Source organism: Varanus komodoensis, unplaced genomic scaffold (assembly GCF_004798865.1).
Source record: "Varanus komodoensis strain SLA01 unplaced genomic scaffold, ASM479886v1 scaffold21, whole genome shotgun sequence".
NCBI classification, from domain to species: Eukaryota; Metazoa; Chordata; class Lepidosauria; order Squamata; family Varanidae; genus Varanus; species Varanus komodoensis.
In genome coordinates, this window is record NW_025335589.1 from 19,900,762 (window position 1) to 19,910,422 (window position 9,661).

The following is a 9,661-nucleotide window of genomic DNA, read 5'->3' on the forward strand; positions in this document are numbered from 1 at the left end:
AGGTTGCAGTCAGGGGAAAGCCCCCAGTTGAGATTGTAGGGTCTGGGTAGACTGAGGTCAGGAGAGGCATTCCATCCAGTATTGTGGTCCTGAGCATTGTATCATTTTGTAGGCCTATAACCAACACCTTGAATTGTTCTCAGAAGGGTATAGGCAGCCAATGCAAGTGCATCAGAATTGTTGCTATATGTATGTTCAGACCTTCAGGTCCCAGTTATTAATCTGGCTGCTCCATTTTTCACAAGCTGCAGCTTCAGAATAGTCTTCAAGGGCAGTCCCATGTAGAGTGCATTGCAGTAGTCTTAACTTGTAAATTCCTAGAATGAGGGTTACTGAAACCAGCTTATTCCTGTCCAGATTGTTGTTTCTGTTATTTTTATCCCTCATCCATGGTTGAACAGGGTTAGTTCTCCAAATTCCCTAGAGGAAAAGCAGATGCAACTGTGAAATGTGAAATATGAAATATGGAAACCACATCACTTTAAGATTTAGTTAGGCTCCATGCCCCCTAAAGCTATGAAAGAATGAGGGAAAAGTTATTTTAGTTCTAAAACTTAATATGAATATACCCAGTTTCACACTTTTTAATCATTATGTGTACCATTATGCTTTGCTATTGCACTTTTCAAAATGTTGTAATGGAACTAATAGACATATATGCATGTAAAAAAGAATATATCCGACATATATGCTTATACAAAAGCATAATGTTAGGAAGAATAATGTTAAATGCATTTTATCAGGAGAACTGCTTGCAAAAATGTATATATTAGGTAATATGCATGCACACAAAATTCGAATGTTCATGTAAGATACTTAAATGAAAAAAAGTATCTCAAAGAATAGGATGAACCAAATTTAGGACAGGAAAATTGAGGAACTGAGCAAAAGCAAAATTAACAGATTTCTCAATCCTCAGTTTTAACCATTTATATTTTGGTGTGTGTGTGTGTAATAACTTGTAAGGATAAGGATAAAGTACTGTACATGATCCTTTTGTGTAGACTTAGGAGCTCAAATAGTGATGATTTTGGCTGTTTTAGGCCTTAACTTAGGGACCATGTGGAATTCTTGTCTTAACAACATACAGCATTGTACTAAAACTCTGTGATAGTTTCAGAGAACTATCTTCATTTTCTCTGAAGTATAATTATACAGTATTGATTTATATATCTCAAGAACTGCAGAGTACAATATTTTTTCAGAACTACTTTCATTCCAACAGTTGGATTCTTTTAATAAATGACTTCACCTCTTTTCTTGAAGCTGACATTGGTAAAATGTTTATTGATCTTCTTGTATACAATTGATTTGATAAGCTGAGTTCTATCTTGCTTAACAAAGTTGTGATATCCATTATATTAGTCTTTCTGCATGTAAGTATAGGTAAGTGTTCAGTTTCCTGTTTCCAACTAATATTTATTTATTTATTATTTATTTATTTAGCGAGCTTCTACGCCACCCCATTCGCCAAAGCCTCGGGGCGGCTCACAACAATAAATAAATACATATCATCCATATAAAAACAATATAATAACAATATAATTGGAGACATCCTGGCCAAAGATATAAAATCAATAAATAATGTTAACAATTAAAATGACGTTTAAATAAAAAGGTCTTGGCCTGGCGCTGAAAAACAAATAACGACAGCGCCAGGTGGACCTCTCTGGGGAGCGTATTCCATAGATTGGGCATCACCGCAGAGAAAGCCCTCCTCCAGGTGCTTACCCACCTAATATCCTTCACGGAGGGTTCCTGGAGAAGGGCCTCACCCGCTGATCTCAAGGGGTGGGAGGGCATGTATGGACGTAAGCGCTCCTTTAGGTAACCAGGACCCAAGCCGTTAAGGGCTTTATAGGTAATAACCAACACCTTGAATTGGGCCTGGACTTCAATGGGGAGCCAGTAAAGCTGACGGAGGACTGGAGTCATATGAACATAATGCCCAGTCCCCATCAGCAGCCTGGCAGCTCTATTTTGAACCAATTGAAGTATTCAGACCGTCCAAGGGCAGCCCCACGTAGAGTGCATTACAGAAATCTAATCGGGAAGTTACCAATGTGTGTGTCACTGTCGCCAGACAGTTGTTCTCCAGGTAGGGATGCAGCTGATGGATCAGGCGAAACTGAAAGAAAGCGTTCCTCGCCACCGCTGTCACCTGAGCTTCAAGTGAAAGCTCTGGGTCGAGGAGCACTACCAAGCTGCAGACCTTGTCCCTAAGAGGGAATGCAACCCCATTCAGGACAAGGTCAAGGTCCCCTTCCCCAAAGCCCAATCCGCCTACCAACAAGACCTCCATCTTGTCTGGACTGAGCTTCAGTTTATTGGCCCTCATCCAGCCCATTACCTCGGCCAGGCACCGGTTCAGTACAGCCACTGCCTCACCGGGATTGGTAGAAAATGAGAGGTAGAGCTGGGTATCATCAGCGTACTGATGATTCCACAGCACACTCTTCCTAATGACTTCTCCCAGCAGTTTCATGTAGATGTTAAATAGCAAAGGGGACAAAATGTATCCCTGCAGTACTCCATGGCATAACTGCCATGGCACAGAGCCACAGTCCTCCAGCACCACCTTCTGGAATCGGCCATTGAGTTAGGAACAGAATCACTGCAAAGCAGTGCCTCCAACCCCCAATACCGCTAGCTTATCCAGAAGGATACCATGGTCGATGGTATCGAAAGCCGCTGAGAGATCCAGGAGAACCAACAGGGATGCACTATCCCTGTCTTTCTCCCTGAACAGGTCATCATACAGGGCGACCAAGGCAGATTCAGTGCCGTACTGAAATGGGTCCAGATAATCAGTTTCATCCAAGAGTGCTTGGAGTTGTCCCACCACCTCCCGCTCCAACACCTTGCCCAAAAACAGGATGTTGGCCACTGGTCTATAATTAGTGGCCATCTCTGGATCCAGGGACGCCTTCTTCAGGACTGGTCGGACTACCGCCTCCTCAGAGAGGCATTAACCACTTCCAGGATCCAGATCCCTATCTGGATCCTGGAAGTGCTTGGCATTGTTAATTAGCCAAGATGGGCAAGGGTCCAATAGGCAGGTGGTGGGACGTATTCGTCCAAGCAGCTTGTCCACATCATCAGGCCACAGTATCTGAAACTCATCCATCAATTTTGGACCAGATGGCGACATTGGTATCTCCCCAGAAGCCTCTGGGTCACTAGTGGAGTCCAGCTTGTTACGAATCTGAGCAATTTTCTCCCTAAAATGCTTCGCAAAGTCGTCACACTGGGCCTTTGAGGGTGTTACTGGATCTTTCTCAGGGCCAGGGTGAACCAGCCCTTGTACCACCCAAAAAAGCTCTGCCAGATGGCATTGTGAGGAGGCAATGGAAACGGAGAAGAATTTCTTTTTCACCGCCCTCACTGCCACAGCATAGGCCCGATAATGGGCTCTTAAGTGTGTTCGGTCAGATTCATCCCATGATTTCCTCCACCTATGCTCTAGACGTGTCCCAGCCCGCTTCATTGCCTGCAATTCAGGTGTATACCAAGGGGAAGAGTGGGCTCTGCCCAGCAGGAGAGGATGCTTAGGAGCGATCATGTCAATAGCCCCGGTCATTTTCACATTCCATAGTTCGACCAGAGCATTGACAGGAGCACCAGCCTTGTCAACCAGAAACTCCCCCAGGGCCTTCAGAAATCCGTCTGGATCCATCCAGCTCTGGGGGGCAGACCCACATAATCAGGTCTGCACCCTTACAGACGGAAAGGCCACTCTCGAGCACAAACCTCACGAGGAAGTGATCTTACAATGACAGGGGTGTCAGACATAAATTCCTCACCCTCAGACCACTCTCTTCCTGCCCCGTCAAGAAAACCAGGTCCAGAGTGTGTCCATGTTCACGGGTCAGGCCTATGACATGTTGAGGTAGCCCCATGGCCACCATGGAGGTCATGAAGTCCTGAGCCGCCCCGGACAGATCAGTCTCGGCATGGAGATTGAAGTCCCCCAGGACCAGCATCCTGGGGGTCCTCAACACCAGGTCCAAGACGATCTCTGTCAGCTCAGGCAGGGAGTCTGTTGGGCAGAAGGGTGCACGGTACACCAACAGAATCCCCAATCTGTCTTGATCACCCAACACCAAGTAGAGGCACTCTAGCCCCAGCCTCGAGGGGACTGGAAGCCCTGTGAGGGAGATGGAGGCTCAGTAAACCAAAGCAACCCCCCTCCCCTCCCCTCCCCTCCCCTCCAGGCATGGACGGTGCTGGACTAGATACCTGGGTGGGCACATTTGAGAGAGGGCGACATCCCCCCCTCTCCCACCCAGGTCTCTGTTATGCAAGCCAGGTCGGCCCCCTCATCCACAGTCAGGTCGTAGATGAGGGACGATTTGTTGTGGACCGACCTGGCATTAAGCAGCAGCACCATCAGGCCCGGGGGGCGGTTGACAAGACTACCTGGAACCTTCTGGCCAGAACCAGAAGGAGGGACAGGTGTCAACCATCAGTCCCTCCTTCTTCTACGTGGACACATTAAACCCCCACCACTGTAACGTCCATTGCCCACAACCACCCCAATGGCAGCACCCATGTGCTCCCCACGTAACCCAACCATCGACATGGCCAGGAACGACTCTGTAAAAACAAGTTAAAATCCAATAAAAACATTAAAACCATATAAAACTCCCCGTCTACCCCAGTATAAAATTCCACCCACCGCTAAAGTCCTTCACCAGCCCAGTCCCCGCACGGCCTCAAATGGCCTCAAATGGCAGCGACCGCCCTTTGGCCATCACCCCTTGGCCGCCGGCCCGAGGCTGCCAGCCCTGGCAGCATCCGGCGAATTAAGCCGGTGCCCATCCCCGAGCCTCACCCCCGATCCAGCGTTGCTCTCACTGACGCCAGCAGGAGGGGTGCAGAGCGGACATGGGGAATTCGCCAGCCGGCAAGATGGTGGTGCCCTCCTCAGCAGCAGGGTGGCGTCAGCATCCTCGGTGTCCTCCGACCCCAGGATGGTCCAGCAGTGGCCGCAGGAGTGGCGTCAGCTGCCTCCTGGAGCCAGGCGGAATGCCGCAATGTTCTCGGCAGCAGCGGCAGCACAATGGCTGGGGCAGGTGTTCTGAGGGGGGAGGGGTCCCAGATCTGGCTCCAGTCCCAGCCACATCTGGCAAGTTAAGTCGGCGCCTGTCCCCGCCTCCAATCCGGCATTGCTCTCACCGATGCCAGTGAGGGCGGGGCAGAGTGGAGGCGGGGAACTCGCCGGCCAGCAAGATGGCGGTGCCCTCCTCAGCAGTGGGGCAGTGGCGGCCTCGGTGGCCTCCAGCCCCGGGATGGTCCAGCGGTGGCCACAGGAGTGGTGTCAGCTGCCTCCCAGAGCCCTGCGGAACGCTACGATGTTAATTGGAATATTAATGTTAATTAATATTCCAATTAATGCTCTTGTATCTGTGATTCATCATATCCCATGAACCATAGCTAGATAGCACCTGATTTTAATATATTAACTATGTAGTTCAAGGTCAAAATTCAGTATAATTTTAGTATAAAATTCTGCCATGCAAGTTATCGGTAGGGTGCACGAAAATTTCCTTTCATTCTGCAGATAATCCTGCCTCTTTTCAATCCTAAAACTCAGCATGGATGGAAGAGCATTTGTCATAAATGCTTGTAACTTTGTACATTCCAAAAAGATGATCCAATTAAAAAAGCACTTTTATAAATGTATGCATTCATGTTTCAAGCAAAGAGGGAGAAGTGCAAACTTCTTCCATTTGAAAGAAAAGAAAAACAGGTTGCAAATGAAAATGGCTGAGCTGAACCAACTGGAGTTTGGCAAAACTAAGTGCGTTTGAGCACTGCTAGCTTTCTTTTCCCTAATTATAAGCCAAGCCCAACCTCCCTTAGGTTCAGGCTTAGTTGTAATTAGTTCTGCTCCTTTATGATACTTGCCTGTCAAAATAGTCCTGAGACTAGTATCTCTTTCATTTATTAGGTTGCAGCAGGTCTTTGTAAGTGCCAGTTAAAGACACAAAAGCTCTGAGAAACTAAAAGCCACGAAGGTTTCAACACTCACAGTACTGCTGCTGCCCGTTCAAAGCTGCAGCAGTCCTTCTTTTCGCTGTTCCTGTCACCAGATACATTTTGGAGTTGGAGTAGCAGTCATCCTGGTGGCATCCAGGAGCAGTTGTGGGGATGAAAGAAGGTCCCTCATCAAATCTTGTTTTTTTTCTGGGCTGTTTGGATCATGGTAAGATGATCCAAAAAATGGAGATTTTAAGAACCCACAAATATGTCCATTGCGTAATATGCATGGGCTTGAACTCCCTTCTCAGGAGATATAACTAAAATTGGGTATTTCCTGTATTCTCTAGTGACCATGAGCACCGTCACTTCAATCCTTCATTGAGCAACTTGTGACTTGTGGCGTTTCAGCCCGGAGCTTCCATCAGCCCTTACCAGTATAGGCAAGGCTGCAGGCTGCCCGGAGTTGCTGACCCAAACATAATGGGGGGTGTGTGTGGCGGGGGCGGGGGGGGGTTGTATGAGTTTCCCTTTTCTACCTAATGCTGCCTGTGCTTATCCAGAAAGAAGTGCTGCAAATTTTGTTTGTTTGTTTATATCCCAGTTTTTTCCTACACTGAACTCAAATTGGCTTAAGTCATTCTTGTCCTGCTGCTCTCCATCTTGTCCCCAACACCAAATCTGTGAGGTAGGTTGGGCTGACAGAATGAAATGCAGATGTTCTTAGGATAGTACTTGCTTAGGGCTAAAACAGACAGTATTTTAAATCTGTGTTTAGCAGTTCTGTACTTTTTTTTAATTTTTACTCAAGAGTAGTTAGGGGACCCAATCTAGACCAGGACCCTTGCAGAAGTGGTGGGAAGCTTTAACAGATCAGGATGGACCATCTGCACTTAGCTGACAGTAAAAGTGAAAAATAGAAAAGGAATGGCTATTAGATACAAATTTAAAACAACTTCTGTATTGATCCTTAGTAAAGGAGTTCTTGAACCAGACTGGCATATGCGCTATTAGTATATTATATACACACACACACACATAGTAATTATATATTATTATACAAGTCTGTATTCTGATTTTTTTTGTCTCAGATAAAATGCAACCATGTGTACTTAGAAATACAAACAAAAAAATCTTCCTTAGATTTTTTTTAGCATGTTCAAAGTCCCACCCCTCCTAATTTCTTGATTGATTTGCCTTTGTTCTGTATTTTGAATAGCTAAGCAAGAGAAACCAGCTGCTATTTCTAAAATGTTCATTCTTCATACACTGCTGACATGTAACTTTTTAAACTCTTAAATAAACAGGGATTTTCTGAACCATATTCAAGAAAAAGTTATATGACTGCAGTCTTGAATTTCAGTAAACTTAAATTATACACAAATTTTAATTTATACACAATTTATACATAAAATTTTAGAATGTATTTAATGCTCATGCTTAAGTTCCTATGCTTGTTACTTTTTCTTGCATTTGATTTCTGGGTATTTTCAATTTTAGTCCAAGGAGAAATGCAGCCATTATTTGGTTCCTCAGCATGTTCCCAAAACTGCCCAGAACGGTATCTTAACTGGTCTTAACAGTCCATTAGACTGAGAGTGCAGTCCTGTTAGTCCCAGTTTCGATGCACATATGGAGCCTGAATTTGAAAGCTGATGTTCATCCTTTGCCCCCAGAAGGATGGGCAATGTTCTCCTCCTTGCCCCCTGCCTGTCCCCCCTTTTTCTCTCTTCAGGGGTAGCTTGTGACTAGTGCAGTTCTTTCCAAGCTGGTTGCAAGAGAGTGGGAGAGGGGTTTGGTCTTCAGAGTTCCAGCTTCAAGGTCACATTACCTTGGTGCTGGGACTTTGAAAAATCCTATTCTTTCATCCCAGATAAAGAATTGCACCCTTAGTAAACTTAGACCATGTCATCAAGTTACCTATTTCTGATTATTGGTTAGCCTTAGCATCCAAGGTTGTGACTCCTATCTCTGCAAATGAAGGCAAGAGTATCTACCCACATCTGATTTGTTCTATCCTGAATTCTAATCCAACAAAATTCCTTTCAGCTGCAGTTCTCTTTGCTTTGGTTATTTACTTTGGACATAAGCAGAATTAAGACCTTGTTGCCTTAGGGGAGAGAAAAAAACCTTAAGGCTGGTTATAATGAAATTTTTAAAAACCTAAGTATTTGAGCTTTCCTAAGCATAAAGAAAGAGAGAGACTAATCGACTTTCAGTGCCCACTCATGACCTCTGCGTTGTGTTTCGCAGACAGGAACAGGATCTGTGGAATCCTTAAATGAGGACCCAGGGAAGGCAAAAAAGCCATTTCAGTAAGTTGTTTCATTCCTCACCCTCAGCACCAATACATCTAGAGGTATATAATATAGAGTTAGATTGTGCAAAAGAAAAGGGAAGTGTGAGGACTCTTCTGGCATAATCAAGTTGAACAAAACTGAGTTTGGAGTAGGGTATGAGGAAGAATATTAATCTCTTTGAACAATGCTTTGTACTTCTGAAAATCCCTGAGCCAGTGCTGCTGACACGGTAACTTTTGCTTCTGTTCTTTAAACATTACCAGAGCAATATGGAAACTATGCATAGAGAAGTAACAACCACAGCGGTTAGACAGAAATCCATGGAGAGAAGAGGTAGGCTGATGAAGTCGGATCAATAGCATTTCTTGAACTGGGGCCTCCAAAATCATGAAACTAGCCTGGCTGCTGTAGCAGCGTATAGATTACTTCATGTCAAGAGGATGAATGATAAATAAGAAGCATCGGTATTTCATCCCCTTCCTAAATAAACTGTGTCAAAAATATGAATGTGCCACAGTACTGGGAAATAGCAAAATTACATCCGTTTTGTATGAAACTCATGGTGCCAAAGTTTCTGACAATTGGCTTTGCTGAGCCGACCTTACTTGTTCACAAAGACTTCACACTGGCCGGAAACAAGAGAAGACAGGTGAAAGGTGCTCTGAAGAAGCCACATAGTGCTTGAGTTCAGCAGGCACATTATACCATGGAAAAGGCAGTCTCAGAGGTTCTAGAGTCTGGCTCAAGAGATGAAGGAATTCAAAGAAAAGGAACAGTGAGCTAAACCATGGCCTGTGGGAAAATGGAGGTGGAAAAAAGGAAACAAAAGAAAGGAAGAACAGAATCAAACTTTTTGGAAGGAGAAGAGGATACAAGGGGCACTTTTGGTATCGAGTTACTAATTGAGCTCTTGGTCCATCTAGCTCATAACTGTTTGTCTGAAGTACTGGCAGCTCTGTAAGGCAATCAGTATTTCATGCCTGATTTACAGCAGGTGCCAAAAATGGAAGCTGAGACCTTCTGCGTGTAACGTTCTATCACTGGGAAGGCAATGGAATGAGACGTTATGGCCTGACTGAAGGGTAAGTGGAAAAGAAAGAACAATGAGAAAGCAAGTAAAGAAGATGCAATTTCATAGAGTTTGGATTAATTGGCTAGCTCCTTGACTGCAAACTTCTAGTGTGTTTAGATTGTTTAGAGAACTGCTTGTTGTGTGTCTTCCTTATCTGAATATATTATCTAAATGAGTACAATACAATGCAGTTTAAATCAGGCATACTTGAAATATATGAAAATTGAATAGAAGTTTGAGATTCTGAATAGCAGGAAGCTTCCCTTGGCTTCCTGAAACTTTAGAGATTGAAGAAATGGTTCTCCTG